Here is a 23,724-nt window from a genome sequence, read left to right as displayed (position 1 = left end):
TGTATGAACCACCAGGAAGAACAGGCGGAGAGTCAGGATGGCTGGCCAGACAACCTGGAACCTAATCCCATCACCATAAAACCTGAGACTGCAAACCATGTGGCAGAACAGTTCTCCTGGGCTCTCTGACCCTGCTGCTCTCCGTCAGGGTGTCCCATCCCAGTCAAGCCTCTTGCTTTGGCAGCACATGCTTCTCCTCAGACAATTCATTTCTGAGCATTAGACAAGAGCTCACTCTTGAGCCCTGGAAGGGGTCCCCCTCCCTGCAACAAAATTCTTGATATCTTAAGAGACTGTCAAGGCCACATGGTGTGTATCTGGAGGAAAAGCATCTATATGGGACAGAACATGTTCTAACAATCATGAGAGCATAAGATTCAAACCGCTTATATGGATTCAGTCTTTGCAATTCTTCCCCTCCAATTCATTCCAAATAGTAGATCCATTAGAGGTCCTCATTGGTGTAGTTACTGGAGTTCCAAATAATTTGTTCCAAGGATTTGAGAAGACCATGAGCAGAGTTTCTGCAAAGTTTTATATGACTTACCCAAGATCCAGGCACAGGTGGGACCATTATCTGAGAAGATCTAGCTCACAGGATGGGACTTCATACATAAGAGTGTTCTCAGTAGCTAGGTTTCCTTTTGACCAATGACAGTATTATTTATCAGTTTCTGGTGATAATTCCCGTGCCATGTGGAATGGATTGTCTCTAGCTGACAAAACTGGGGGTGCTTCAACAAGACAGAAACATACTATTCTCACTTCTGCATTCTGTCCAAGTTCTTCTAATGGCTGGCACAGGTACCTAGCTTGACAAGGTATTTATGGCACAATCCAGATCAAAGAACATCACCCCTCTGCTGTTCTAACAGTGTATCTTATGAAAAAATTCTTGTAATTATTTGTCATGGTGGAGATTCTAAGTTTCTCCCAAGCTTTAAAAGTTTACTCCATTCATCTTAAAACATAAGCTTCAAATTTTAGAATTTATAAATTGTGATTGAGAGACCTGGGTAATGGAAACTGGACTGCAGCTACTAATTCATATAAATGGGGCTATCAACAAGAGAACTCACGAGAGTTTTTAGTAGAATTATAGGAGCTATAATGAAAATAATGACCTAGAGGCAATTTTGTCCCCATCATCTCAGTAACTGCTTAGGGGTCTTTGCGTTGATTAGCAAATGTTTATTATGAATTTCCATCTAGCCGTAAGTGGCTCAAATAACACATTTGGCTTCTCAGTAGGAATTGGATTGCCATAAGCAGAAAAAGGAAGGAAAAAGTCACAGAGTTATAGCTGAAGTAGCCTGACTTTGAATGAAGGAGTTTCTAACACACTCATGTAGGTTCTCCATGTCCGTGGTAACAACTACATTTATGGAATGCAAAATCTGTTCTCAATACCATGTTAAATACTTCTATGGATCCTCTCTTTTCATCTTTACAGCAAAACTACAAGGAGGCTGCTATTAACATTAGCAATTTATAAATGAGGAAAGTAATGTTTAGAGAGTCTTAATTTGCCCAAGTGCAACAGCTGGTCTGTGTGGGGCAGCAATAGTCAGACTGGGCCGTCTGATCCATGGAGCCCTTGCTTTCAATCACTGGGCCCTGTTGCTGCCAAATTGACTCTGAAAGCCTGGGTTTCTGAGAAGTTCTTTGGACATTACAGTTCTTTTAACTGATGTCTTTCTCTCCTTCCTTTAGTTGCTAAGGAAGTTGGGACCAATCTTCAGTGCTTCCTGGAGAAAGATGATTTAGCACAATGGAGAATGACTCCGCTTTGATCACTCAGATACACACTCATGACTCAGCCTCCACTTGACTGTTATGTGAACATGGCCAGTGATTTCAGCTCTCAAAGCCCAGTTTCCTCACCTAGAAAACAGTAACAAAAGTACTTGCTTACTAAATTAGATGAATCAATGTATGTTGTCTTATTAGTGGACTGGTGGTGGTCATGCATTTGATGAAAAGATACCAGTGTTGCAAAGTAAGTATAAGCATTATTTTATAAAAAGCTTGTCTGGAGTTGAATGTTTATGCACACCCACATTAGGTCTCCATGTAAAATGTGTCTGTTACAGTGTTGGGACTTAAGTTTGAAAACACTAACCCCTTCCTCCAGTCCTTTCCTCTGAGATCTCTGTGGTCCCTTTCCACCCTTTTTGTTCTTCTGCAATGAGAGGTGGAATGTCTATTTCCTTGGGATTTTAGCTTCCTGGCAGAGATATTAGGAATATACTCATTATAAGAAAATAAACTCTTCTCTAAAGGCCCTTCCTGACTTGGGACAAAGAAACCTAGAACTTATTCACTTTAAGCTGTTTTAAGCTCTTTGAATACTGACACATACTACACTTGATCTTAGCCAAAAGGCTGAGAAGAGAGTCCCTTGGGCGGCGAAGAGATCAAACCAGTCAATCCTGAATATTCATTGGAAGGACTGATGTTAAAGCTGAAGCTCCAATAATTTGGCCACCTGATACAAAGAGCTGACCCATTCGAAAAGACCCTGATGCTGGGAATGATTGAAGGCAGGAGATGGGGACAACAGAGGATGAGATGGTTGGAGGGCATCACTGACTCAATGGACATGAGTTTGAGCAAGCTCTGGGAGATGATGAAAGACAGGGAAGCCGGGCGTGCTGCAGTCCATGGAGTTGCAGAGTCGGACATGACTGAGCAACTCAACAACAAACAGGGACACGTGGTTGCTAAACATCATGATGATCATTTCATAATGTATTTAAATGTCAAACCACTATATTGTACACTTGAAACTAACATAATATGTACACCAACTATACTTCAATAGATAAGTAAATAAAGTTTACTCAAATTTTTTTTTTAAATGAAGCACAGGAGAAAAAAAAAGTATTATAAGTGGCAGAAATTTAGTCTGACTCTCAAACGCAAGCCCCTGGCAACTCTGAACATAGAAGAAAGCCAAGAACACTCCTCTGAGCAGGTGGTTTGCTAATACCTAAGTGTCCAAAAAATTTCCTACATGAAAGTGCCTGGTGATTGGGCTCAATCACCTTATTCTGTTTCTTGGTTTTCCTGTGTTTATCCCATTCTCCCAACACCTTCTGGTTATTCCTTTACCTCCTTAAATCCTTCTATTCTTCCTTCCAGCCTGAAAGCTTACTGGAAAACAACATGCTGATTTATTACTCTTCAGCATGTATTTTTAATGACAATTACACAAAACCAACATCCTTGAATCAGTTTGAATTAGCACAATTCTTCAGTAATTGAATAGTCATCAAAACAGTAGTTGGTATAACAACTGTTTTCACTTGCAATCTGCCATTAATCCATTTTGGGGCATTGTGCTTGCACTGAATTTTCCAAGTTCAAGCCACACCTCTACATAGTGACTCCTGTGGCTGCCCTTTGCTTTGCTAACTGTGCATGCAGACAGTACAATAGACATACATTCAGAAGACATCCTCGTGGAAGGAGTCAGCTCTATTAACAACCTAAAGCACTGGCACAGTCATAGTAGCACCATTAAGTACACAAAACAAGATGAATGATGCAGTACACGAGGTCAAGCAGAATCCCTTTCAATACAGAATGAAAGAGACACCCTATTTACCATAAATGCAAGAGACAATTGTCATCCTGTGATATAGAGTCTCTTTTCTTCATTGCAGACTACCAGGAAGTGTTTCAATCATGTTAGCTGGGTTTTTCACTTTTACCATAATAATTATTATTGACAGATTCATTTGGGGGTAAGAAATGGTGTGTCTGCGAAGAACACAGGATTGCTGCAGAGCCCAGGGTATGGGAGCAGATGTGCATTATAAAGCAATATGTGGCATGATGAGAAAAGCATTCTTCCCTATCCTATTAATTGTTGGCTCTATCTGATAATCAACACTTACTGACCCCTCACACCCTTCAGCTAGCACATTATTTGTATATAGTAATGCACCATGGCCCAAACACGAACTCAACTCTGGGTAACGTGTTAGTAACATTAATCTGAACTCTACCATCCCCTCGGCATTGCCTATAACACAACTTGTGAATAATAAATTCCTTCTAACAGGCGAATGGTTGAGTAAATAATACAATGCAAATGATAAATTACCGCACAGAATTTTAACTGTTAACTACAAAGATGATTTTGAAATATGGAAAATGCTTTAGACATGAGGTTAAATAATAAACGCAGAATTCAAAACTGTTAGAAGATTACAGATATGTAAAAATGCAGTTGGAAGTAGAGAAAGAAAAGGCAAGCTGTTGTATTGAGAGACGGAGGATGAAAAACGATTTCTTTCTTTTTCTTTTGAAGATACCCGTTAACGTTCCTGTGAAATTCGTATAACAAAAGTTATTTTAAAATCAAAGCCCACCTCTTATGAAAAAGTTAGTACTCCTTACCATGAAATTCATAAAATTAAACCTGCAAGTGATAAATGCTGAATTTTTTTTTTTTTTTTTTTTTTTGCAGGTTCAAAAACAGTGTTGGAATCTGCCAAGGAATCAGCTCACATTATTCAATGTCAGACACATTTACACTCACATGTATTAGTAATTCCTTTGGTTGACTTTTCCTTGCCGTTGTCATGGCAACAGTTTCCACTACCATTAGTACCTCTAGGGCCCAGCCTCCTTCATATATTTTTAGGCTGTTCCTCTTCTAACAAAGCAATTAATACTTGTGGCATATCTGTATCAGAAGCCCCAGTGGCCCGCTCTGTCTCCTGGCACTGCTGAGCACTTGGTTGCCATCATTTCTGCTTTTGTAGGTGCTTCTGTTTCTCTCTGTGGTGCTTCTCTTTACCAACTCTTACGAGCCTCTTCCCTATTTCTAATTATAGCCTATTGAGATTATTTAAAGTTTCATTTTCACACATAGTCCATGTTTCTGGGGCCAAATGAACATTTCTCTATCATCAAAAAAATAGCACATTTTCATTAGTGATCACTTTGGACCACTGCCATAGAAGAGAATCAAAATTCCATAGGAACAACTGGACTGCAAAGTGATTCTAGATGTATGATCATAGGACTGTATGGTCTGAACTTGCACACCTTCAGTCACAGGGAGTTCACAGCAGTGCAAGAAATGTCCTTGCATTTCCTGACAACTGGAGTCATTTAAGTGTATTTTCTAATAAGAGCAAGGATATTGGCCTCTTTCTCTAGAGTCAAATTAATTTTTTCATGGTAAGGACCAATGTGGCGAGGTTGCTGTGAAATGGACTTTTACTGCTGAGCAGAAAGTAAGTGCATGCACTTTTTGTTAAGCAATAACCACTACCAAAAGCCTTATCAATGTTTATTGCCTCTGGCTCTACCATTCTTAATCTTTTCTAAGGAAATAATCTAAAATGTAGGAAAAAATAAAGTATATTGTTTATTTGCAAAGTAGTTTGTAACAGCAAAAACACAGAAAGCCATCTAAAGGTCTAACAGTAGGAAAAAAATGTGTGGTATCCACCAGGAGAAATATTATGCAAATAATGCATCCATAATGGTAAAGCAAGTATACATGATGTAATGATAATTTAAAATGTTAATTTTAAAAGACAAGAAGATGAGAATATGTGGTTATATCTTTGTAAAAAAAGATAAACTAAACCACAGCCCTATAAGAACAGGAATTGAGTTTGTCTTATCTATCTTATGTCTATATAATCTACTCTAACATCTATATATATTTGTTGTGTATAAGTGAGTGAATAGATGGACAAATGAATATGTGTACCAAAAAGAATGGAAAGTAATGCACCAAGTTTTTAAGAATGGCTGCTTTGGGGAGATAACTCATGGTGTTTTCTAAGTTACTTTTTACTTAATTGCATTTAGACTAATTCAAATTCTCCAAAAAATTTTTAAAAGTTAATATGATCATATTAACTTTTAAAAATTTTTTGGAGAATTTGAATTAGTCTTAGACTTATGCCTTTGCTGTGCAGACAATACAGAACAAATCTACACCCTTTACATATAGAACCCTGCAAACAATAAGGGTCTGTTTCACTGATTTCAAACAGATATCATATGACATGAATTTTCAACCCCATGTAGGGTTTTATTTACTTACTTCATTCTACAGGATCACATGTTAGGTGGAAAAGCTATGTAGATTTCAGAATTCTGTACTAGAGTTCTGTACCTTAAAATTACTTTTATTATTTTATAAGTTATCTTCCTAATGCAAGAGTCAGATCACTTCCCCCTTCAAAAATCCCCTTGCCTAATGAATAAAACTCAGCCCCATAGACTGGCATTCAAGGCCTTCCAAAACATGGTTCTGAAGTATGTCTCCAGCTTTATGCTCCATCACAATATTACCCAAACTACATGCCCTAGCCTTGCTAGATTATTTGCCACGTGCTGTGTATACAATGCCATGTCTTGCCTTCCCACGCATACTCACACTGTGTCCTTAACTTGAAAGACTCTTCTTCCCTTTCCTCTTATCAAAACCCTTCAACACCAACTCAAACACCACCTTCTCTGGGCCATGAAACTACAATCAATGATGAAAATCAGCCTGTTGAATACTAAAGATCAAAGTCCTTTTATATTTTCAATACTTGGGCATTTCCATTTCTGCTATCCAATCGATCAAAAATCAAATCATCAATTATTCACTGCCCTTCTAATTAGAATCTACTGTGAGCAAGTGTCATTAACAAGAGCCAGACATTTACCTGGTAGAGATTCACTCAACTCTATCCTGACAGGCAAGTAAGTGTGTGTGTGTATGTGTGTGTGTGTATGCGTGCACATGCTCATGTACTGGGGAATGAGAGTCACACGTACTGAAGGAAAGAAATTTCTGGAATTGTGGAACCATTTGATAACATTTTTTTTAAAGTTCCAAAATTGAAGCTTGGATCACTGGTGGTGAGGGAAGAAGAGAGTAGTAATTTTCTAGCCTGGCAGACTGGCCAAAAATAGCATGTGAAGGAAAAAAATGAATTTTAAGGGACATTTGTTGCCACCTTCTAAGGCATACTCAGAAAATTTACCAAAAGATGACATTTTAAAATGTTTCTCTTTTATAATGGTTGCTTAGTGCTGGCCTTCATCCTGCCAATGAGCGCACAGAGGAGATAAAACCCACCAACCCAGAAAAACACCAACTGTCAAAAGAGACTGACACATGGCAACCTGAGTTAATTCAGGCACAGAAGGGCCTCCACTGAAGCACCATGTTCTCTTCTCTCCCTCCTCCTGGGGGTGACACTTCAGCACAGCCAATAATTTTCTCTTGCCTTACAATCATCTCTCTGCAGTCTTTTTAAGTACTTATTACATTTCCATTTTTATGTATTCAAATTTCCATGCTCATCAATAAAGCATCTATAATATTCCCCCTCCAATTCATATGAAAACTCACTCAACCAGTTCTTTCCCAATAAAAACAGAGTACAATTTTCCTCACTTTGTATTTCACTAATTTCCTCAATAAGCTCTACACCTGCATTTCATCTCCCAATGCCTTTTTCTACTAAGTCACTGGAGGATTGCAAGTTCAAATTATTTCAAGGGTCCAGATATTGATGCTGACTGGTATTACTTCATCTCACCAGAATAGCAAACAAAAAGAAATGGAATTAAATCACCTCTGAGAGGAAATTCTGAGACAGAAGGAAAAAGCTTCAGGAGTGTATGAATCAAATGTTACAAGAGTTTCTGTGAAGGTTATAAAACAGCAATCATTAAAGTCGTTTAAAAAGGAGTTAAGTCTATTTTTCAAGCCCAAACCCCACTGGAAGAAGTGATTGTGAATGAAAGACTTCTTAATGTCTTTTTCTTCACAAAAATCATATTTTGCAGTAGCAGGCAGGTAGTTAACTAACTACCTGATATTCATTCCTCTCCCTTTATAGCCAACCAACTCCCCCCACATCACCAGGGACAGGATGTAACTGCCCAATGAGATGCAGACAGGAGTGACTGGAAGGTGTTTCTGAGGAAGTTTTTCGAATAGAAACCACACTTAGCTGATCTTTTACCCTTTGACCTTTGCTCTTTACCCTTTCCCATTCTTCTGACTGAACGGCAAGCTGAAAGCTTACAGATGCAGGCACCATCATGGAAATGTGAAGCCACACACTAAACACAGCAGAGGAGGACCACAGAGGCACTTGCACTGGTACTCCAGCCATGTATGGCTTCTTTTAGACCTATTGTTACAGGACCAGAATAAACCCATTCTTTGGTTAAACCACCAAAATAGGATTTTCCGTTATTTACAGACAAACCCAAAGTTAACTGACACCGTTATACTACCTGTTTGTGGTAGAAACTGTCTACCTCTCACTTCTGTGACACATTCTCCCAGTTTTCCTCCTTTCTTATTGGACCTGCCTCTTCTTTTCTGGATCTTTTCTGTTCAGGCCCCGAGCAACACTCCAGGGGTCAGTCTTGGCCCCTGTGATAGTCAAATAATACCTGTAAGGCAGTTTGTATCCTGATTAAGGATCTTGAGATGGGAGATTATCCTGGATTATCCAGATAGACCCAATAGAATCACAAGAATCCTTACAAAGGGAAGCAGGAGACAGAAAAAGTTGTGACAATGTACACACGGCCAGTGTGTTTGTGTGCTCAGGCACCCAGTCATGTCCAACTCTTTGTGACCCCATGGGTTCCCCTGTCCGTGGAATTCTCCCGGCAAGAATTCTGGAGTGGGTTGTCATTTCCTCCTCCAGTGGGTCTTCCTGATGGCCAATGGCACATGAAAAGATGCTCATCATCACCCATTATTAGAGAAATGCAAATCAAAACTACAATGAGGGACCACCTCACACCAATCAGAATGACCATGATTAAAAAGTCTACAAATATGAGGAAACCAGAATTGAAAGAGACACATGTACCCCAGTGTTCATTGCAGCACTGTTTATAATATCCAGGACATGGAAGCAACCTAGATGTCCATCAGCAGACGAATGGATAAGAAAGCTGTGGTACATATACACAATGGAGTATTACTCAGCCATTAAAAAGAATACATTTGAATCAGTTCTAATGAGGTGGATGAAACTGGAGCCTATTATACAGAGCGAAGTAAGCCAGAAAGAAAAGCCCCAATACAGTATACTAACACATATATATGGAATTTAGAAAGATGGTAACGATAACCCTGTATGAGAGACAGCAAAAGAGACACAGATGTATAGAACAGTCTTTTGGACTCTGTGGGAGAGGGCAAGGGTGGGATGATTTGGGAGAATGGCATTGAAACATGTGTGTTATCATATGCGAAACAAATCGCCAGTCCAGGTTCGATGCATGATACAGGGTGCTCGGGGCCGGTGCACTGGGATGACGAAGAGGGATGGTATGGGGAGGGAAGTGGGAGGGTGGTTCAGGATGGGGAACACGTGTTCACCAGTGGCGGATTCATGTTGATGTATGGCAAAACCAATATAATATTGTAAATTAATTAGCCTCCAATTAAAATAAATAAATTTATATTTTAAAAAAAGTCTACAAATAATAAATGCCAAGAGAGGGCATTGAGAAAAGGAAACCCTCTTATACTGTTGATAGGAATGTAATTTGGTGCAGCCATGCTGGAAAACAGTATGGAGGTTTCTCAAAAAAACTAAAAACAGAGTTGCCATATGATCCAGCAATCCCATTCCTGGTCACATATCCAGAAAAATCTATAATTCAAAAAGATACATGCATCCCTATGTTCATAGCAGCACCATGTACAATAGACAAGACATGGAAGCAATCTAAATGTCCATCAACAGATGAATAGGTAAAGATGTGGTACATATGTACAGTGGAATATTACTCAGCCATTGAGAAGAATGAAATATCATACCACCCATGCAGCCACATGGATGGACTTAGAGATTATCATACTAAGTGAAGTAAGTCAGAAAGAGAAAGAAAAATACCATATGATATCACTTATACATGGAATCTAAAATATGACAAATGAACATATCTACAAGACAGAAACAGCCTCACAGACATAAAGAACAGATTTGTGGTTGTCAGGTAAAGGGGGTGGGATGGGGAGGGAAAGGATTAGGAGTTTGGGATTAACAGATGAAAACTAGCATATATAGGATGGATAAACAACAAGGTCCTACCATATAGCACAGGAAACTATATTCAATATCCTGTAATAAACCATAATGGAAAAAATACAAAAAAGAATGTATTAATATATGTATAACTGAGTCACTTTGCTACAGAAATTAACATTGTAAATCAACTACACTTCAATAAAATCAATTTAAAAAAAAGAAAAAGTTGTGACAATGAAAACAGAGGTTAGATGAACTTTGAATATGAGGAAGGGGCCACAAGTCAATGAAAGTAGGTAGCTTTGAAAAGCTAGAAAAGGTGAGAAAACAGATTCTATCATAGAGTCTCCAGAGAGAGTTCAACCAAAACCTTGGTTTGGGCCTAGTGAGACCTAGTTTAGACTTCTGATCTTCAGAACCATAAAATAATAAGTTTGTGTTGCTTTAAACGACAAAGTTTGTAGTTGTTGTCACTGCTATAAGACAGTAATCCAGGTCCCAGTCCTTTATCTATATGTCCTTCCAAAGGAAGCTTAAGTCATCTTGTGGCTTTAAAAACCATCTATATTCCAAGACTACTAAATATTTCTCAGCAAATCTGATCTCTTCCCAGGATTCTAGGTTCATATATCCAAATTACTACTTGTGGGGAAAGAAAACAAGCAGCAGCCCCTTTACAAAATTCAGACTTGTGCTGTGCTGTGCTTAATACCTAAATCATGTCCAACACAGCAATCCGATGGACTGCAGCCTGCCAGACTCCTCTGTCCATGGGGATTCTCCAGGCAAGAGTAATGGAGTGGGTTGCCATGCCCTCCTCCAGGGGATCTCTGTAACCCAAGGATTGAACCCAGGTCTCCTGTATTGCAGGCGGATTCTTTATCAGCTGAGCTACCAGTCAAGACCAATGCAGACTTACTGAAGCCTATTTTTGCCTGAATGTGTTATTGTTGAATCAGTCTGTGTCTTTCTGTGCTCCCTTTGTGTGATGAGGCAGCATCTGATGACAGTAAGAATGTGACAGAACAGGAAACCATCTACATCATCCTTCCTTTCTTTCATCCAAATATCGTTACCGAACCAACCTAGACTGTGCCAGTTGCTATGCCAGTTCCACAAGTGGATAAGGTCTGTTTCCTCCGGGGAGTCTAAGATATCTCCAACTCCACACTGCCATTTTGGATCCCCTATATTCCCCTACTTCATCCCACACACCAGCATCTGTCCCTTCCTCACCAGAAAACCACGCTGCTCCTTTCTCATTCTTCTTCGTCCCAGTCAACTGTACCATCATCAGTTGCTCATGCTGAAGATCTAAGGGCTTGCCTTGCGTTCATCGTCTTCTCCTCACTCCACACATCCAGCACAGAAGCAAATCCTCTCAGTGATTGTTAGTTGCTCAGTGGTGTTCAATTCTTTGCGACCCCATGGGCTGTAGCCTTCCAGGCTCCTCTGTCCATGGGATTCTCCAGGCAAAAATACTGGAGTGGATAGCCATTCCCTTCTCCAGGAGATCTTCCTGACCCAGGGATCAAACCTGGGTCTCCTGCATTACAGGCAGATTTTTTTTACAGTGTGAGCCTACCAGGTAAGCCCCAAACCCTCTCAATTCTATCTTTAAAGCACACCTGAATGCATTGCTATCTCCCCATCTACTGTTTCTTCTGCAATCTAAGCCACCACCATCTCTCACATAGAACCACCTCCAATCATCTATTCTCCACACAGCAACCAGAAGTGCATTTTGCAATGTAAATTAGTCCATGTTACTGCCCTGCTTAAAGCCTATCAGTGACATCTCATTGCACTGAGAATGAGTCAGTCTCCTTTGCAGGCTTTCAGAGTCTCTCTTGCCTCTTCCTAGCTCTCCATCCTTGTCCCATACGTGGCTTGCCATGCTGGCCTTCTTTTGAACATGCCAATCTCCATTTTGCATTATGACATTTCTTTCTACTGGCTTTACTCTCTAGCTAAAATGCTTTCGCCCTAATTTTCTTTCTGAACCTTTAAGCCTCATCTCAAATATCACCTCCTCAACAAGTCTTTCCTGACTACCCTATATAAAATAACCATCTAACTATTCCCCCAAATCATCTCCCTATTTCAACTCTTTGCGTAGTGTATATTCCTATTGATATTTTTCTTTTAGTGCATGCTCTTTCCCCACAAGATAATAGAAAAGTTATGACAGTATGGACCTTGTCTTTTTCACTGCTATGGGCCCTGGTCTTTCAAAATTGTCTGGCACATGTGTGAAAGTTGCTAAGTTGTGTCTGACTCTGTGACCTCATGGATTATACAGACCATGGAATTCTCCAGACCAGAATACGGAGTGGTTAGCTGTTCCCTTCTCCAGGGGATCTTCCCAACCCAGGGATCAAATCCAGGTCTCCCGCATTGCAGGTGGATTCTTTACCAGTTGAGCCACAAGAGAAGCCCATCTGGCACATAGTAGGTATTAAATAAACATCTGTTGTATGAGTGAAGTGCTCCCCAATACCTGTCATTACAATTATGAGCTGCTCTCATCTAGTTATTATTATAAAATTTCTTCACTATTGTTAGGCTTAACAAGTAGCACTACTTTTGATTTTTCTGTTTACTTTTTCTGTCTCCACTACTAGGTGTGAAGTCACTGAAAATAAGGATTTGGAGATTGGGGCCATGACTGATGCATTCAAGGCAGTCAATCACCATCTTTGAATTAATAAATGAATGAAGGAGTCAATCAATCAATCCACGAATCCGTGAATGATTAATGAATACCTGAGAGAGGAGACAGCCTGCTCTGTCACACGCATCCTCATGTCACCTCACCACACAAAAGCGGCCCATAAAGATAGAAACGAAGTTAACTGGTAGCAAAGTCAGAAAAACATGGCCTTAGTTACGCCTGCATTCTGCAAGGGGGCTGCTTATATGACTCTAGTTTTCACCCTGGTCAGTCTAATAGTCAGGTAGTGTCCACCTGAACTATGTATCAACATAGAAAAACACCCTAATGAGCCTCTATTTCAAAACACTAAACAGTTTGAAGAGGGACTTGCCTGGTAGTCCAGGGGCTAACAGTCTATCTTGCCATGTAGGAGATGCAGGGAACCGAGATCCCACATGCCACAGGGCAACTAAACCCACACGCTGCAACTGGAGAAACCCACACACTGCAGCAAACAGCCTGCACATCACAACTAAGCTCCAACACAGCCAATTAAACGAATAAATATTTTAAAAAAAAAAACATTAGGAAGAGTACAAAGGGACTTGTAGGGAATTCCCAAACCCTCATTTTGTAATGAGAACCAGATACAGTTCACTAACTATACTATTATACTAAAAGCCATAAAAATAGCAAGTGGATTCTGGTATGTCTCATATCACTATAGATCTAATATTAATATAATTGCATTAGCATTTATGTAGCTACATTTGTGGAGAAATCTCTAGGCTCCAGAAACTTTGCTAAGAGCTTTACATGAGGTGTGCTCTCATTATGTTTCACAGATAATGCCACTGAATTTGAGAAATACAAGGTCAGACAGTGGTTACATGGCAGATCCAGGTTATAAACCTGGTGTTCTGACTCCCAGGCCCACAAACTGCACCACCACACCAGCCTGAATTAGGCAGCAGGACCAGAAACTGGCCAGTCTTTCTCAGATGGTTCCCTCTGGACCCCCTCCTGAATGGCTTAGTATATGTGGCTCCCAACACACTGGCTGTCCTCCCTTGGGATGTCTGCTTATCTTATGTTTACTTCAGGGCTCTTATTATTAAAACGTGAGTATCTGGTAAGTATGTATGCAAAGGACTGATTTCACCATATCCTAAATCCCTATACATCTGGCTTGACTGTCACCCCAGGTTCTGGGTGCTACTGTGCTTGGTGCTGGAGCCCCCTGGCCGCCCACCCTGAGCACCCTGCTGCTGGCTCTCTTGGCCCAGGTGTTCCCTGCTCTGTAGCTGAGTTCAGCCAACCAGATCAGCATATTTCAAAGGCCCTTTGACATGAAGAGTATATCTTTGCTTGAAGAGGAAAGTTAAAATGATGCCTTCATTAGACAGAAACACGGAGGTGATGACACTTTGACAAAACACCATTTAAGACCTCACATAAAAATGTTCAGTGACTTCACACCCAATTTTGTATAGATTGTTCTAAAATACTATAATCGGGAACAGATGTTTTTAATCACATTGAGTAGATTCTAAATGAAAATACTTTCATAAATTAAATCACCAGGTACATTCATGGCTTCAGAATCTCCACCCTGCAGCTCACAACAAGAGCACCAGTTGTGCAGTTTCTCCAGATCGTATTCCCTTGGCACTTGGTCACACAGTGATACATGTGTCTTTCCTATAATGCTTCTTCCCTTGACATTTGGCCATTTACCCCAAAGGAGGTGAAGATAACCAGGTAAAAGATTGAAAGGTAGTTCTGCTACCTTTTTTTCTCCACCCTTTCCCCCCAGAAAATTAAATGTCAAATGTTCTGTACATCATATATCTTAGCTTTGGGTTCACAGTATAGGGACATTCAGAACAGCCCGGGTGAATTCTGGCCATACTGGAAAGGCATCAAGATAGTTATCAGTCATGCCTTCAAGCAGATATCAGCCTATTGTTTAAATGCCAAGTTTAAAAGGCATTTAGTCACAAATAAGGAGCATGCTGAAAAGCTTGAAAAATGCATCTATGTTTTAACCACTAAAATCTCCCACCATACTAAATGCAATAAGTAAACTTCTAAATGGGGACCATGTAGCTTTAAGAAAATGAAGGCCTTAAACATAGTAGAAACCTAACCAATCACAATTCTAAAAAATAATTTATGTCTATGTTGCTTAGTGCACAAAACATCACTTATACCCAAAAAGAAATATTAGGCTCTGTGGTGTGACTGCTTCTCACAGCTGTCAGAATCCAGTTCCCTTATCAGTCCAGCAGGAGTGTAATTAAAGACAATAGCTGGGGCAGCTGTATTGAAAAAACAAGTCATTTGTCTTCCCCCTTCCCCCACCTCTTCTGCACACAGTTAATCTGAACACAGCATCAGCTCCATCGTCTAAGCTTCTCAAAAGGCAGAATAATAGGAAACATATCTGTTTCCCACTGTGGATTGTGAGGGCTGAAGAAATACTTGCTCTTATCTTGCTATTGCATTCTGTAAAATGCAAGTAATTTAGGTCTGGAAATTCAAAAACTCCTGAGATAGGAGAATGTTCTTATTGAAGAGTAAGAACAATTATCTTCAGGGATAGAGAGAATCTGGGAAAACAGCTTATACTCAGTGGTGTTCTGGAAAATATTTAACAACAGGCTCTCCAGGGAAAAGCCCTGATTTGTAGCATTTTCCAGTTTCTATGGTGTAAATACTCCCACCATGACTGATTTCAAGTTGCCAATGTGAAATCACCAACCAGAGTTGGAGAGAGATCTACAGCAGAAAGCCATTACATAGTGTTTCCATCACAGGCACAATAGATATAAACGATCTCAAGAACACAGATTATACTAAAATAACTAGAAAATGATGAATTTTAAGTATTTTAATGTAATTGGTTGACACTTTATATAATTTAATTTTTAATAATAGCTATGTTTATTACCTTGCAGAATTACTGAGAACAATCACCTTTCACAAGCCAGTACAAACTGACACCAGCTCGCCGCTATCTATATAATACTCTGGCAGCCACATTACTGGAACTAACAAATAGCTCTCTGGTTAGTTATAACAAATGAAAGAGGATGCACAATAACAATATTCATCTTTTCAACAATGGAATTTAGTTATTTCTCTAATAATTTTCCCAAGACTGACTTTTCCAGAATGATCTCCCTGAAGCCAGAAGAATGAATCATCTAGGAACATGTTTATGTGTTATTACTGAAACAACAAAAGCCCAGGTACTTTATGGAATCACAACTGCTGAGAATGTATTTTGTAACCCTATCTTCTTCACATGTATATGACAAAAGGCTAATGGGAAATTTTGGCTGGGGCAGCATGACAATTTCACATCACAAATGAAGTGCAAAGCTTTGCTGCAAAAGAGGTGATCAAAATACAGTTACAGAGACTTCCATCTCTGGGAGGATGGAGTTGACATACTTTTTCTTCTCCTCCTTACTAAGTGCAACCAAACACCCTGGATATTATATATAAAACAAATGAAAGAAGATACTGAAAGGTGGCAAAGTAATGTCTCTGCTTTTCAATATGCTATCTAGGTTGGTCATAACTTTCCTTCCAAGGAGTAAGTGTCTTTTAATTTCATGGCTGCAGTCACCGTCTGCAGTGATTTTGGAGCCCAGAAAAATAAAGTCTGACATTGTTTCCACTGTTTCCCCATCTATTTGCCATGAAGTGATGGGACCAGATGCCATGATCTTCGTTTTCTGAATGTTGAGCTTTAAGCCAACTTTTTCACTCTCCACTTTCACTTTCATCAAGAGGCTTTTTAGTTCCTCTTCACTTTCTGCCATAAGGATGGTGTCATCTGCATCTCTGAAGTTATGGATATTTCTCCCGGCAATCTTGATCCCAGCTTGTGTTTCTTCCAGTCCAGCGTTTCTCATGATGTACTCTGCATATAAGTTAAATAAACAGGGTGACAATATACAGCCTTGACGTACTCCTTTTCCTATTTGGAACCAGTCTGTTGTTCCATGTCCAGTTCTAACTGTTGTTTCCTGACCTGCATATAGGTTTTTTAAGATGCAGGTCAGGTGGTCTGGTATTCCCATCTCTTTCAGAATTTTCCAGAGTTTATTGTGATCCACACAGTCAAAGGCTTTGGCATAGTCAATAAAGCAGAAATAGATGTTTTTCTGGAACTCTCTTGCTTTTTCCATGATCCAGTGGATGTTGGCAATTTGATCTCTTTCCAGTGGTCATGTATGGATGTGAGAGTTGGACTGTGAAGAAAGCTGAGTGCCGAAGAATTGATGCTTTTGAACTGTGGTGTTGGAGAAGACTCTTGAGAGTCCCTTGGACTGCAAGAAGATCCAACCAGTCCATTCTGAAGGAGATCAGCCCTGGAATCTCTTTGGAAGGAATGATGCTAAGGCTGAAACTCCAGTACTTTGGCCACCTCATGTGAAGAGTTGACTCATTGGAAAAGACCCTGATGCTGGGAGGGATTGGGGGCAGGAGGAGAAGGGGACAACAGAGGATGACATGGCTGGATGGCATCACTGACTCGATGGACGTGAGTCTGAGTGAACTCTGGGAGTTGGTGATGGACAGGGAGGCCTGGTGTGCTGCTATTCACGGGGTCGCAAAGAGTCGGACATGACTGAGCGACTGAACTGAACTGAACTGTTTGTTTTTCTGGCATTGAGTTGTATGAGCTACTTGTATATTTTAGAAATTAATCCTTTTCAGTTGTTTCATTTACTATTATTTTCTCTCTTCTGAGAGTTGTCTTTTCACCTTGCTTATCCTTTGCTGTGCAAAAGCTTTTAAGTTTAATCAGGTCCCACTTGTTTACTTTGGTTTTCATTTCTGTTACTCTAGCAGGGGGTCATAGAGGATCTTGCTTTGATTTAAGTCATCAAGTGTCTGCCTATGTTTTCCTCTAAGAATTTTATAGTTTCTTATCTTACATTTAGGTCTTTAATCCATTTTATCTTTGTGTATGGTGTTAGGAAGTGTTCAAATTTCATTCTTTTACATGGGTCTGTCCAGTTTTCCCAGCACTATTTATTGAAGAGGCTGTCTTTGCCCCATTGTATATTCTTGCCTCCTTTGTCAAAAATAAGGTACCCATAGGTGCATGGGTTTATTTCTGGGCTTTCTATCTTGTTCCATTGGTCTATATTTCTGTTTTTGTGCCAGTACCATACTGTCTTGATGGCTGTAGCTTTGTAGTATAATCTGAAGTCAGGAAGGTTGATTTCTCCAGCTCCATCCTTCTTTCTCAAGACTGCTTTGGCTATTCAGGGCCTTTTGTGGTTCCATATGAATTGTGAAATATTTTGTTCTAGTTCTATAAAAAATGCCATTGGTAATTTGATAGGGATCACATTGAATCTGTATATTGGATTTGACAGTACAGTCATTTTCACACTATTGATTCTTCCTACCCAGGAACATGGAATATCTCTCCATCTGTTTATGTCATCTTTGATTTCTTCCATTAGTGTCTTGTAATTTTCTGTGTACAGTTCTTTTGTCTCCTTAGGTAAGTTTATTCCTAGATATTTAATTATTTTTGTTGCAATGGTGAATGGGTTGTATTCCTTAATTTCTCTTGCTGATTTTTCATTGTCAGTATATAGAAATGCAATTGATTTCTGTGTATTGATTCTGTATCCTGCAAATTTGCTACATTCACTGATTAGCTCTAGTAATTTTCTGATACTATCTTTAGGGTTTTTTATATACAGGATCATGTCATCTGCAAACAGTGAGGGCTTTACTTCTTCTTTTCCAATCTGGTCTCCTTCGATTTCTTTTTCATCTCTGATTGTTGTAGGACTTCCAGAACTATGTTGAATAATAGTGGTGAAAGTGGACACCCTTGTCTTATTCTTGATCTTAGGGGGAATGCTTTCAGTTTTTCACCATTGAGAATAATGTTTACTGTAGGCTTATCATAAATGGCCTTACTATGTTCAGATAAGTTCCTTCTATGCCCATTTTTTGAAGAATTTTAATCATAAATGGGTGCTGAATCTTGTCAAAGGATTTTTCTGCATCTATTGAGATGATCATATGGGTTTTATCTTTCAATTAGTTAATATAATATATCATATTGATTGAATTGCATTTATTAAAGAATCCTTGCATTCCTGGAATAAACCCAACTTGATCATGGTGTATGAGCTGTTTGATATGTTGCTGAATTCTGTTTGCTAGTTTTCTTGATGACTTTTGCATCTATGTTCATTAGTGACATTTGCCTGCAGTTGTCTGTTTTTGTGTTGTCTTTGTCTGATTTTGGTATCAGGGCGATGGTGGCCTTGTAGAATGAGTTTGGAAGTGCTCCTTCCTCTGCAATTTTTTGAAAGTGTTTTAGAAGGATAGGCATTAGCTCTTCTCTAAATGTTTGACAGAATTCTCCTGTAAAGCCTTCTGGTCTTGGGCTTTTTTTGGGGGGATAGGGGTTGGTGGAGATTTTTCATCACGGCTTCAATTGGGTTGTTCATAATTTCTGTTCCTTCCTGGTTCAGTCTTGGAAGATTGAACTTTTCTAAGAATCTGTCCATTTCTTCCAGGTTATCCATTTTATTGTTATAGAGTTGTTCATAATAGTCTCTTATAATCCTTTGTGTTTCTGCATTGTCTGTTGCAACCTCTCCTTTTTCATTTCTAATTTTGTTGATTTGATTCGTCTCTCCTTTTTTCTTGATGAGTCTGGCTAAAGGCTTGTCAATTTTATATATCTTCTCAAAGAACCAGCTTTTAGTTTTATTAATCTTTACTCTTGTTTCTTTCATTTCTTTTTCATTTAATTCTGCTCAGATCTTTATGATTTCTTTCCTTCTAATAATTTTGGGGTTTTTTGGTTCTTCTTTTTCCAGTTGTTTCAGGTGTAAAGTTAGGTTGTCTAGTCAATGTTTTTCTTGTTTCTTGAGGTAGGATTGTGGGCTATAAACTTCCCTTGTAGAACTGCTTTCACTGCATCCCATAGGTTTTGAGTTATCATGTTTTCATTGTTATTTGTTTCTAGAAATTTTTTGATTTCCCTTTTGATTTCTTCAGTAACCTGTTGGTTATTGAGAAACGTGTTGTTTAATCTCCATGTGTTTGTGTTTCTTACAGTTTTTTCCTTGTAATTGATACCTAGTCTCATAGAGGTGTGATCAGAGAAGATGCTTGATACAATTTCAATTTTCTTAAATTTACTGAGGTTTGACTTGTGACCCAAAATGTGGTCTCTTCCTGGAGAATGTTCCATGTGCACTTGAGAAGAAAATGTATTCTTGTGCATTTGGATGGAATGTCCTGAAGATATCAATGAGATCTATCTCATCTAATGTATCATTTAAGACTTGTGTTTTCTTATTAATTTTCTGTTTTGATGATCTGTTCATTGGTCTGGTGGAGTGTTAAAGTCTCCTACTATTATTGTGTTACTGTCTATTTCTCCATGTATTGAGGTGCTCCTATGTTCGGTGCATAGATATTTACACTTGTTATATCTTCCTCTTGGGTTGATCCCTTGATCATTATGCAGTGTCCTTCCTTATTTCTTGTAATCTTTATTTTAAGGTTTCTTTTTTTTCTGATATGAGGATTGCTACTCCAGCTTTCTTTTGCTCTCCATTTGCATGGAATATATTTTTCCATCCTCTAACTTTCAGTCTCTATGTGTCTTGAGGTCTGAAATGGGTTTCTTGTAGACAGCATATCTATGGGTCTTGTTTTTGTATCCATTCAGCCAGTCTGTGTCTTTTGGTTGGAACATTTGATGCATTTACATTTAAAGTAACTTTCCCTTTTCCCTTTCATGCATTGGAGAAGGAAATGGCAACCCACTCCAGTGTTCTTGCCTGGAGAATCCCAGGGACGGGGGAGCCTGGTGGGCTGCCGCTATGGGGCTGCACAGAGTCGGACACGACTGAAGCGACTTAGCAGCAGCAGCAGCAATTACTGATATATATGTTCCTCTTCCCATTTTCTTGTTTGTTTGGGGTTGATTTTGTAGCTCTTTTTTCTTCTCTTGTATTTCTTGACTATCTAAATCCCTTTAACGTTTGCTGTAAAGCTGGTTTGGTTGTACTGAATTCTCTTAAATTTTGCTTGTTTGAAAAACTTTTTATTTCTCCATAAATTTTGAATGAGATCCCTGCCAGGAAATGTAATCTTGCTTGTAGATTTTTCCCTATCAATATTTTAAATATAACCTGCCATTCCCTTCTGGCCTGCAGAGTTTCTGCTGAAAGATCAGCTGTTATGCATACGGGGTTCCCCTTGTATGTTATTTGTTATTCTCCCCCTTTTAATATTCTTTCTTTGTGTTTAGTCTTTGTTAGTTCGATTAGTATGTGTCTTGGCCTGTTTCTCCTTGGGCTTATCCTGTATGGGACTCTTTGTGCCTCTTGGACTAGACTGACTATTTCCTTTTCCATATTGGGGAAATTTTCAACTATAATCTGTTTAAAATTTTTCTCATACCCTTTATTTTTGTTTTCTTCTTCTGGGATCACTATAATTTGAATATTGGTGCATTTGATATTGTTCCAGAGGTCTCTGAGACTATTGTCAGTTCCTTTCATTCTTTTTACTTTATCTGCTCTTCAGAAGTTATTTCCACCATTTTATCTTCTAGCTCACTGTTTAGTTCTGCTTCAGATACTCTGCTGTTGATTCCTTCTATAGTATTTTTAATTTCAGCAATTGTGTCATTTGTCTCTGTATGTTTATTTTTTAATTCTTCTAAGTCTTGTTAATTGATTCTTGCATTTTCTCCATTTTGTTTTCAAGGTTTCTGATCATCTTTGCTAACATTATTCTGAATGCTTTTTCAGGTCGTTTGCCTATTTCCTCTTCATTTATTTGGACTTCTGTGTTTGTAGTTTGTTCCTTCATTTTTGTAGTTTTTCTCTGCCTTTTCATTATTTTTTCTTTTAACTTATTGTGTTTGAGGTCTCCTTTTCCCAGGCTTCAAGGTTGAATTCTTTCTTCCTTTTGGTTTCTGACCTCCTAAGGTTAGTCCGGCGGTTTGTGTAAGCTTCCTATAGGGTGAGATTTGTGCTGAGTTTCTGTTTGTTTTCCTTCTGATGGGCAAGCCTGAGTGAGGTGGTAATCCTATCTGCTGATGATTGGGTTTGTATTTTTGTTTTGTTTCTTGTTTAGATGAGGCATTCTGCACAGGGTGCTACTGGTGGTTGGGTGATGCTGGGTCTTGTATTTTAGTGGTTTCCTTTCTGTGAGTTCTCACTATCTGATAATCCTAGGGTTAGTTTCTCTGGTAGTCTAGGGTCTTGGAGTCAGTGCTCCGACTCCAAGGGCTCAGGGCATGATCTCTGGTCAAGAACGAAGTTTCCACAGGTGGTTTGTTATGGCATTAAGTGAGATTAAGATAAATATCCAAAATGAGAAACCAAAGATGAACCCCAGACAATGGCAGTTACAAAAACAGGCAAATAATAAGTAAAATAATGGAATATGCACATATACATATACACCCATAAGCAAAGTCAAAAGAGTCCAGCCAAAATAAAGTACAATAGATTGACCCAGCAAACAAAGAAAATAAAAAATTATATCTACCAGTTAAGAACAAAACTAAGTAAAGCACAAACTGGAAAACAAAACTAAAGGAAGATGCCAAGAGGGGAATAAAGCAATGAAAAAAACAAAACTAACAAATATGTTGAGAGGAAAGGAAAGAAAGAAAGAATAGATATGCAAAGTTAAATAGAGGTTAATGAAGAAGATTTATATACATTAAAGATTAACTGGAGGGGGAAAAGAACAGTAGGAAAGTCAAACAAAGGAACAAATGTAGAAAAATATAATAGGTTTTAAAAAATTAACATTATAAAAAAGAGAAAAGAAAACAGATGGAAGAAGAAAGAAAAAAGAAAAAAAAAAAAAAGGAAAACCCTACAGAACTACAAAAGCCCAATGTAGAGGCAGAGCTTTATAACAACAATAAAAAGTGTGACTGAATATACACAAATACATATACATCCATTAACAAAGTCAAAAGAGTCCAACCAAAATAAAGTACAATAGATTGACCTTGAGAATAAAGGAAAACAAAAATTATATCCACCAGTTAAGAACAAAACTAACTAAAGCACAAACTGGAAATTCAAAACTAGAGCAAGGTGCCAATTGGGGAATAAAGCAATGAAAATAGAACTAGCAAATATGTTGAGAGGAAAGGAAAGAAAGAAAAGAAGGAGAGAATAGATATCCAAAGGTAAATAGAGATAGATAAAGAAGATTTATATACATTAAAGATTAACTGGAAGGGGAAAAGAACAGTAGGAAAAGCAAACAAAGGAATAAATATAGAAAAAAAATAATAGGTTTTAAAAATTAAAATTAAAAAAGGATTAAAAAAAAAAAAAGGAAAACTCCACAGAACTGCAGAAGTCCAATGCAGAGACAGAGGTTTATAACAGCAATAAAAAATGTGACTGAAAAAAAAAAGCTCAAAGGCTCAATTAGATTTCATAGTGCCAATAAAATTGACAACTACAACAGAGAGGGGGAGAAAGGAAAAAAGAAAAAAATGGAAAAGAAGCTACAGAGCAAGTCAAAACATAAAAATAATAAATGATTTTCTTGAGTCACTGCTGCCAGAGTGCTTTCCCTCGCTGGGAGTCACAGTCCACCTCACCTCTCTAGGATGCCCTCCAACACTGCGCTTATCTCTGGACCTGCTGTGGGGGAAGCTCAGATTCTAATCTGGTCCAACTCCTGTGTGTTCTTGCCTCCAATATCCACAGTTATCAGAACTAGTGTGTTTTCTTTTGTGGGAGCTTTCACTGACATTTTCCACAGACACAGAGTCTGCCCAGTTGATTGTGTGGGTTTAATCAGCAGCTTGTACAGCTGGTGGGAAGGTTTTGGGTTTTCTTCTTTAGCCACATTACCCCTGAGTTTCAATTGTGGTTTTATTCCCATCTCTGGGGTTTGCTCCTGAGACTGCCCTGGAGGACTTGGGTTTCCCCATGTGAGGGCCAGGTGTGGTGGTGGTGTGGCTGCTTGGGTTGCAGG

The sequence above is a fragment of the Bos taurus genome, chromosome 8 (assembly GCF_002263795.3).
Source record: "Bos taurus isolate L1 Dominette 01449 registration number 42190680 breed Hereford chromosome 8, ARS-UCD2.0, whole genome shotgun sequence".
In the NCBI taxonomy this organism is placed as follows: Eukaryota; Metazoa; Chordata; class Mammalia; order Artiodactyla; family Bovidae; genus Bos; species Bos taurus.
The sequence above is the reverse complement of the archived record's forward strand: the minus strand, read 5'-3'. Positions refer to the sequence as shown.